The 9,806-nt window shown below is 44.5% G+C and overlaps 1 long non-coding RNA gene across 1 annotated transcript; it reads left to right on the top strand.

Annotated features, from left to right (window-relative positions):
- Nucleotides 1-275: 275 nt before the first annotated feature.
- LOC119627127 (uncharacterized) lies at nt 276-8,408 on the top strand. Its single transcript, XR_005243166.2, has 4 exons — nt 276-422; nt 1,233-1,363; nt 2,538-2,772; nt 8,322-8,408. It is a non-coding gene; the product is annotated as an uncharacterized lncRNA (long non-coding RNA).
- The last annotated feature ends 1,398 nt before the right edge of the window (nt 8,409-9,806 follow it).

Genomic DNA, 9,806 nt, shown 5'->3' with positions numbered 1-9,806 from the left:
ATTGTGAGTCAGTGATTCATTCAACAAACATTCACTGAGTTTATATTCTATGCCAGCTTTGTACCAAGCACTGGAGAAAGAAAAATGGCTAGACATAGCGCCCCATCCCAGCACCACGAGGGAGACAGACACGTGCAACTGAAAGTGACTACAGCTCAAGTTAGTGGAGCGCTCTCCCCAGTGGCCCCAGGGTGTAGAAGAATGAATGGTTTTTCTGCAGAAGGAAACGGAGTTTGCCAGTGAGCATGGTGGGAAGAGAGCTGTTGTTCCACCACCACAAGTAACGACATGAACCGAGACACAGACACCTGGGTGAGCAGGCTCATCCCTGCGCACAGTGGGGCGGGAAGGATGGGGGTTGGGAGATGGATCAGGGGAAAGCTGAACTTTTTCTTTGGGAACAAGGAAACTAGTAGAATCATGTAAGTACATCAAACCTATAGCGAAGATTTTTCTCACAATGGGGTGGAAGGTTTTTTTTTCTTTTTCTTTTTTCTTTTTTTTTTTTTTGAGACGGAGTCTCGCTCTGTCGCCCAGGCTGGAGTACAGTGGCCGGATCTCAGCTCACTGCAAGCTCCGCCTCCTGAGTTTACGCCATTCTCCTGCCTCAGCCTCCCGAGTAGCTGGGACTACAGGCGCCCGCCACCTCGCCCGGCTAGTTTTTTGTATTTTTTTTTAGTAGAGACGGGGTTTCACCGGGTTAGCCAGGATGGTCTCGATCTTCTGACCTCGTGATCCGCCCGCCTCGGCCTCCCAAAGTGCTGGGATTACAGGCTTGAGCCACCGCGCCCGGCCAGGGTGGAAGTTTTGAGCTTATGTGGAAATATCTTTTACTTCCACATAGTAATAATAATAATTACTGATATTATTATTAGCAATTATACTACTGCCGCTGAGCCTCCTGAGCATTGCGTATGTATTATGTCATTTATCACCACAAAAAGCCCCTGAGGTGTCTACTATTATTACCAAGAGGCAGTAGAATTTACTTATTATGAATGCATGCTCTGAAGCTAGATTATTTGCATTAAGGTCCTGGCTCCACATTTAGGCAAATAGCTTAACCTCCCCATGACCCAGTTTTCTTATCTTTATAATGAGGTAATAAAAATGCCAAGCTGATGAGGTTGTGGGAAGGATTTAATAAGATTCTACCTGTGAAATGTTTAAAAGAATGTCTGTCGGATACATTGTGTTAAGTGAAGGTTGCCTTTTATTGACCCATTTCACAGAGGAGAAAACTGAGGCTTGGGGAGAGGAGGTCACATTTCAAAGGTCACCTAGCCAGTAAGTTGAAAGTTCTGGATTCAAACCCAGGAAGTCTCAACACAGAGCCCCATCCCTCCACCATCTAACAAGCCAGGTTTAGTTGCTAAAGTTGGGGTTTTCTCTGGCAAACTTTTGACATGCTTAACTCTGTTTTAAGGACTTTCTTTCTTTTTTAAATTAAAAAAAAGTTAACAGACAGGATCTGGCTCTGTTGCCCAGGCAGGAGTGCAGTGGCTATTCATAGGAATGATCATGGCACACTGCAGCCTGGAACTCCTGGGCTCAAACGATTCTCCCGCCTCAGCCTCCTGACTAGCTGGGACTACAGGCATGCACCACCATGCCTGATTCAAGGACTTATCCTAAGTCATCCCCTGCCAAAAGGTCCAGCCAGAAGGCGATGAGGAAATGTACCTCTATTTGCTTATTGCTACCTGAAGGAAACATTAATTAATTAATGGATTTTATCAAACATTTATTCACTTATGGATATAGTTTCAATGTTTGCCACCTCCAAATCTCATGTTGAAATGTGATCTCCAATGTTGGATGTGGGGCCTAGTGGGAGCGGGAGGTGTTTGAATCCTGTGGGCAGATCTCTCAAGAATGGCTTGGTGTCCTCCCTGCAATAATGAGCTCACTGGAGATCTGGTTGCTTAAAGGAGACTGGCATCTCCTCCTCTCCTTCTTGCTCCTGCTCTTGCCATGTGACACCACCTGCTCCACCTGCATCTTCTGCCATAATGGTGAGATTCCTGAGGCCCTCACCAGAAGCAGACGCTAGCAGCATACTTCTTGCATAGTCTGTAGAACCGTGAGCCAAATAAACCTCTGTTCTCTATAAATTACCTGGTCTCAGGGAATCCTTTATGGCAATGCAAAGTGAACTAACACACTTACTCATCCTCTAAGTGTTCAGCATCGAATTTTGTCATTTCACATATGTTATCTCAGATACTGTCCACCACCAAAACTGTCTGACTATTCCCATTTTCTAAGTGGGGACATTGATGTTCAGAGGAGTTAAATAACCTGTTCAAGGCCAGACAATTGCTATTGACTTTGCAATGTCTACCCCACACCATCTGCACGGGTGGGGCCTGATTAATGTGAGCTAGTCACAGAAATCACATCTCCGTTTCCGATGGGAGGATTCAGGCCTAAGCCAATTAGTGCAGAGCATCCTGCCAGCTGTAGGGATTCGTTCAGAAATGAGCATACATTTGAGTAAAAATGGTGCAAGGGGAATGTTTCTGGGGCTTCTGCAGATATTGGCCTGTCTCTCTGGAGAAAGCCTCAGCAGGAGACAGTTTGATCCTTTGACATTGCTGTGTGTGGATATGAGGTCTGGGGATACTGCAGCCACCTCACAATAAGCTTGTGCATGACACTGGTGCAGGGGTGGGAATGGCCAGGCGAATCACAGAGACCGCTGGATAAAGCCAATCCTGAAGCTTCCTGCTATGTGGGCCAACAGATGTCCTTATTGTTCCAACAGTCTGAGTAAGAATTTCTGCACGGTTTGCACAGCGCGGAACTTGGTTCCAAGTCCAAGTCCAAACTGGGGCTACTCCCCAGTCCGTACCTTCCTAACATGCACGGCTGCAGACATGGTTCTTCTACTCAAGTTGTTTACCATCTGGCAGGAGGTTTTTGGCATTCTGCTACAGTGGCAGATTTGGTCATCAGTCACCATGCCAAGCTGGTGGTGGTTTGAGTCATTGTTTTTCTGTTGGCCTATTTCTTTCATAATAAATATGTATTGCTTAGATAATAAAAACAAAAAAGGGGAAAATTCCATGGGAGGCAGAGGTAAACAAAAACGCTGTGCTTTTAGGAGGCTTATATAAAGATCAAGCTGTATGATGTGTGTTAGCATGATTTAAAGAATGCTAAACTGGGTGGGGCCCAAGACAGATAAAAGAGGCTAAGCCGGCCGCGCGCGGTGGCTCAAGCCTGTAATCCCAGCACTTTGGGAGGCCGAGACGGGCGGATCACGAGGTCAGGAGATCGAGACCATCCTGGCTAACACGGTGAAACCCCGTCTCTACTAAAAAATACAAAAAAGTAGCCGGGCGAGGTGGCGGGCGCCTGTGGTCCCAGCTACTCGGGAGGCTGAGGCAGGAGAATGGCGTAAACCCGGGAGGCGGAGCTTGCAGTGATCCGAGATCCGGCCACTGCACTCCAGCCTGGGCTACAGAGCCAGACTCCCTCTCAAAAAAAAGAAAAAAGAAAAAAGACGCTAAGCCTTTTATCGTACCACTAGGCACTAGTGACTTTTGAGACCTGATGATTAATTAGGAAGAGCTGGTTGTAGTTATTATCAAACCTCCCTAATTTCCCCAAATGAACGGATGCAGGCTGGGTTGAGGATAGATGGGGGAAAGGTGGTAAGAATCCTCTGAAGCCCATTTCTGGAACCTTGGTTTCTCAGGATCGCTGCTTCCTTGGTGGATTTCCTTTCTGCTCTCCTGCAAGTGACCCTTGTGAGCCTCTGACTCCGTAGGACCAGCCCCAGCTACCCTTTTTGCTAAGGATGTATCATCTTGCTGGGCTTTACCAAGGGCGTTACTAAACCAGCTTCTATCATTGTAGCCACACAAAGGTAGGCAAGGAAAAGACCCTAATCTGGAAAGCAGAAACCCAGTCTCCAGCTGGAGTCCAACTCCTGACCTTTCCACCCCCAAAGGCATAAGCTAAGATTCCTTTCCCCTCACTGACTGGATTAATTTCAGCCTGACAATTCCCCCCGCCTCCAGACTCATTTACCTACTGTTGTTTATAGCCTCAAAAAACGTCATGGCAACAAAGATCAGAGGAAAGATCAGTGTCTGGAGTCAGAGAGATATATGCATTTGCATCCAGACTCTGCCTGTTGCTAGAACTCTGATTTTGAGCAGGTTCTTTGAGGTCAGCTCCCTCATCTGCAGGGGTTTGAGATGAAATAAATGATGTAATAGAAACCTTATAAATGCATGAAATTACTGAGGAATTTATGTGCTTTTGCGGAAATTATGAGGCAGGGAAGCAAGAGAGATGCCTTTATTTTCTCCCAGGGATGAGAGTGGAAGGCAAGGAAGCGTGTTACAGCTGAGCGAACAGACGGTGGAAGGCCTGGGGACAAATAAAGTCCAATATAGCTGGAACGTAGAATATAGGAAATAAATTAAGCCTGGAGAGCTAAGGGTAATCAAAGTAGTTCAAAGCCATATAAGGAGTTCACACATTATCCTAAGAGAAGGGAGGAGCCATAGAAGGGTCTTAAGCCAGAGAATAGCTTGACATGTGTTTTTAAAACTTTACTGTGCCTGTGTAGAGAATAGTTTGCAGGGGGTCAAGGCTGGAACTGGCAGCCCAGTTAGGAGGCTGATGACCTAGTCCAGAGGATGGGTGGCGGCCTGAACCAGAGAGACAAAAGTGGAATCAAGAAAACTGGATGTCTCTGCCACTTGCTATGGCTTCAAGGAAGTTACTTACCCTCAGTTGAGTTACTTAACCTTCACTGAGTTCAGTCTCAGGTTTTCTCCCCCATTGTTTATGGAGGACAGTAATAGTATCTGTATCCTAGAGTTTTTAGGGAATGAAACGAGAGAATGTATATAGAGCGCATTGCACAGCATCTGCCACATCATATGCGCTGGCAAGATGGAAGCGACTATTACCATTGTTAGTAGTGGAAGTCATGTGGGCAAATATCACAGGGTGCATTCGGGGCATGCTGCTTAAATGAATGAAATAAGTGAATAGTCAGTGAGTGCCAGAAAATGCCCTTTTCAAGACTGAAATCTTGTTTAAAAGGTATAAATAGCCCTGGTGGGGAAGGACAGAGAGAGGTAGGGAGGGTTGTTGTCTAAAGAGGTCAATGCGCTCTCTTGGTGAGCTCTTCTGAGAGTTAGGACACAAAGAGAATGTGTCCAAATGGTGAACAGGTGGGGCAACCAAGCTGGAGTCCTTTTGAAGAGGGTCAGGAAACAAAAGCCTGCAAGCAGCACAGATGTGTGAAAAAGCTATTTTTAGTCTGGTACAAGAAGCCCACAGGAGAAGTACCACCCCTAACCCTAGTCCTCTTTGTCTCTGTCTTCTCTGCCGGGAAAATCAATCATCATGTCAGGAGGGCAGGTGTTAAAATTGGTCAGAGGAAATAAAAATCCAAGAGAGCTGAAGATATAGTGAGAGAATGTCATGCTCTATTAAATGCATTCAAGTCTCATTGCTCAGAGAAATGACATGTTAGGGTTCAACTGAAAATACAAATGTTTTGTTGTTTTCGCAGGTTTTAAAGGAATATATGCTCATTTTAAGACTCCAACTATCAACAGAAACTATTTTGAGCACTAACTGTATGGCAGGAAGTAAGCCTAGAACTTTATGTATATTTATGTCACTTTATTATTATTATTATTATTTTGAGATGGAGTTTTACTCTTGTTGCCCAGGCTGGAGTGCAATGGCGTGATCTCAGCTCACCACAACTTCTGCGTCCCAGGTTCAAGTGATTCTACTGCCTCAGCCTCCTGAGTAGCTGGGATTACAGGCATGTGCCACCACACCCGACTAATTGTGTATTTTTAGTAGGGACGGGGTTTCTCCATGTTGGTCAGGCTGGTCTCAAACTCCCAACCTCAGGTGATCTGCCCGCCTTGACCTCCCAACGTGCTAGGATTACAGGTGTGAGCCACTGCACCCAGCCTGTCATTTAATTATCACCCAAACTTATTGTATGCCTAGTATCACTTACCCATTCTACAACTAATGAGCCCAAGATCAAGAGAGCTTAAGTGACTTGCCCAGAGTCACACAGCTAGTTCTATGACTTGCTCATTTGGACAAGTTACTTAATCTCCCTATGCCTCAGTTGGTTCAACTGTTACAGAGGATAAGGACTCCCAGTAGACTGAAGTGTGCTTAGACATTAGAACCATACTCTCGTTCAAAATCTTCTTGTATAACTTACTAACTTTATGCCTTTGGGCAAGCCATATAGCCGTGTGCCTCAGTTCCTCTTCTGAAAACTGGGGATCTTAATAGTGACAATGGGCTGTTGCAAGGATTAAATTAGCTAATACAGGCTAAATGCTTATAAAAGTACCTGCTCTCTCATAGCTAATAGCTCGTATTAATATAATTGGTAGCAGTAGTATTTCTATGCTGTCTCGTTAGGACAACATAACTTATTCCAGCAAGGCACATTAGAAGAAAAAGAATGGACTTTCCAGGGCAGGCAGATCTCTTCTGAGAATTCAAGGAGCTCACACTGTGAAACACTCAGAATAGTGCCTGGAAAATAGTCGTGCTTATGCCCATGTGTTGTTATTATTATCTATAAATTCCACAACACAAGCTCTTAACTTCTATTTGCTACTTCTTCACACTGCATTATCAAACCTAAAAAAATCTCATCATCCAGAGACAAATAATAGTTTCTAGTGTATCTTCCTTACTTTTGAAGCAACTGCATAAATGTGTTTCTATGCCATGTTCGCATTTAACTGAGTTAAACATAGTGGGTGTGAACTCTGGCATTGGCAGATACTAGCTCTGTGACCTTAGGGAGGTAACTTCACTTGCCTGAATCATCGTTTCTTTATCTGCAAAACAAGGAGAATAATCATAGTTTCCTTATCTGCAAAATGAGGATAGTAATCTCATAGAGTGGTAGTGAGGACAAAATGTAGCATTTTAAGGCACTTAGAACAGAACCTTGTCACACAGGCTTGAAAAAAGACTTAGTAATTTAAAATAGGTGTTCTACACAATGGCCAGAGTAATCCTTATAAATCAGACTGTGTTACTTTTCTGCTTAAACTCTGAAATTTTCTTACTGTATTTGGAATTAAATTCATATGCCTTACCTTGGTCTATGTGAAGGGTCTTGGTGTTCTGAAAACTGTTCTTTTCATTTCCTACCTAGTTCAGAACTGAGGGAGATACAGATGAATGTTTGGTGTGTGTCGTTTAAATCTGTGGGATAGTAGGTGTTATGAACTAAATTGTGCCCCCCACCCTCCCAAATTAACATGTTGAAGCTCTGAACCCCCAATGTGACCATATTTGGAGATAGAGCCTTTAAAGAGCTCCAAAATATTCCAGTTGCAGTCCTAGCATACGGAGACATGAGAAGTAGGGGATAGGAATTTTCCTACTAAGAATCTACAAAGCCAGGCTGGGCGCGGTGGCTCATGCCTGCAATCCCAGCACTTTGGGAGAACGAGGAGGGTGGATCACGAGGTCAGGAGTTCAAGACCAGCCCGGCCAAGATGGTGAAACCCATTCTCCATTGCTCCTGCCTGGGCGATAGAGTGAGACTCCCTCTCAAAGAAAAAAAAAGAATGTACAAGGCCATGAAGGAGAGGCCCTAATTCAATATGACTGGTGTCCCTCTAAAGAAGAGGCCGGGCACGGTGGCTCATGCCTATAATCCCAACACTTTGGGAGGTCAAGGCGGACAGATCACGAGGTCAGGAGATTGAGACCATCCTGGCCAACATGGTGAAACCCCGTCTCTACTAAAAATACAAAAAAACTAGCTGGGCATGGTGGCACGCACCTGTAGTCCCAACTACTCAGGACACTGAGGCAGGAGAATTGCTTGAACCAGGAGGCAGAGGTTGCAGTGAGCCAAGATTGCATCACTGCACTCCCTCCTGGCAACAGAGCGAGACTCCTTCTCAAAAAAAAAAGAGACACCAGGGATGCACCTATAGAGAAAAGGCTGTGTGATAACACAGCATGAAAGTGACCATCTGTAAGCCATAAAGAGAGGCCTCAAGAGAAACCAAACCTACTGACACCTCCATCATGGACTTCCAGCCTCTAGAACTGTGAGCAAACAAACTGCTGTTGTTTAAGTCATGCAGTCTGTGGTATTTTGTTATGGCATCCCTAGAAAACTAATACACTAGGCGTCCTAGGACAGCACCCAAAAAACAATCTTATATTCCAGATCACAGGCAAAGGTGGACATTGACGAGGGTGGACCTAGGGACTTAAACAATGGCAGGACAACGTCTTTCTCTTCATATTTCAGATCCATCTACCTTCGTCTCCTGCAGGAGCTCTTACTGTAGCAGGTCGATGGCGACTGGCACTCCTAACCCTCCATCCTTAACAGGCCATTTTGCAAAAGGAGGGGAGATTTGTTGTTTTCCAGCCACCTAAGATCAAACCTTAAGGTACTCTTTTGCCTTTCCCTGATTGGTTTCAATGATTATTTCTGGGCCAATCACTGACTGGCCAGACAGCCTCATGCTCTGGGTGGAAACAAAAGGGAACATGATTTTTAGCACGCTGTGAGGTTTTCATAAAGTGGGGATGGAGCTGGTTGTTGAGGGGAGGCGGGGATTCCTATGTAAGTCACAGCTTAGGAAAATAGAGCATACTCCATGTTTTACAAGTACCACGGGATTTAAAACAGAGCATTAGATGCTTCTAAAACTACAGTAAGGGGCAGAGGGAAATAAGAAAGGTCACAACTAATATTCGTATGCTGCTTGTTTTCAAGGAAACAGGAAGGTGGAGGGCCCTAGGAAACTGCTGGCAGTGACAGATACCTTCAGTACTGTGGTGGGTGAGACACAGGAAAATGCCTAGAGGCCTCTCAAAGTCTCACGTCTACTGAAGTTCATTATATCTTATTGCCGTTTCCAAAGGAGCAGTGATTCTCTGTCTCTCTATCAATCATCTAGCTACCTAGTTACCTTCCTACTTACCTATCTAATTCTGGTCTTCCAAAACTTGTGTAAATTCCTCACACTGGCAGACCCTAGTTTTCAGAGATTCTGGGATATGTGACTCACAATCACAGGTTTCTGGCCCCTTTGATACATGGAAGAGCATAGACGGGAGGATGGCATTGAGTTGCTAACACACTCTGGTGTAGATCCTCAGAGAAAAGGATGCTGGACAAACAACACCTATGCTATCCTGAGTCATAGATATTGTAAGTATTTCTCTCACATTATTAACTTTTTTTTTCACATGTAAGGGTTCTAAGGGAGCTTAATCTGTTTGAACAGCTTAGGGAGTCTTGAAGACATTGAGGAGATTGGGGAGGGTCAGGTTACAGGAAAATATTTTCATTTCCAAATAGAGAAAGAAAATCAAAGTCATAAGCTAAAAGTTGGTAAGCTTGGTGGAAATTCTGGGGGAGTTTCTAGATGGGAACATCAAGATGGTACATGAGGACTTGGAAAATAAAACAGTACTTACGAAAAGGCATCAGACATTTACAAAGAACAGATTGTACCACAATCACCTTACTTATTTGTTTGTTTATTTATGAATGACTGAGGGGATTACTGGACCCATGGAGCATATGGATTTTCATGAGGCATTTACCAAAATCTCATTATGTCTCTGTGAACAAATGGCGAAATGCTGGTGGCACTACTGCTAAGTGCAATCATAACTGAAGGGCTGTATCCTGAGAATGTCGACTAATGGACCCATGTCAGCCTGGAAAAATGGTCTCAGTTAAGCAGTCCTGGCTTTGGTTTTGTCCGGTTCAACCTTTTAATCATTGTTTCCTTTCAGAGCAA

The sequence above is a fragment of the Chlorocebus sabaeus genome, chromosome 19 (genome assembly GCF_047675955.1).
Source record: "Chlorocebus sabaeus isolate Y175 chromosome 19, mChlSab1.0.hap1, whole genome shotgun sequence".
NCBI classification, from domain to species: Eukaryota; Metazoa; Chordata; class Mammalia; order Primates; family Cercopithecidae; genus Chlorocebus; species Chlorocebus sabaeus.
This window is presented reverse-complemented; position numbering and strand designations above follow the sequence as displayed.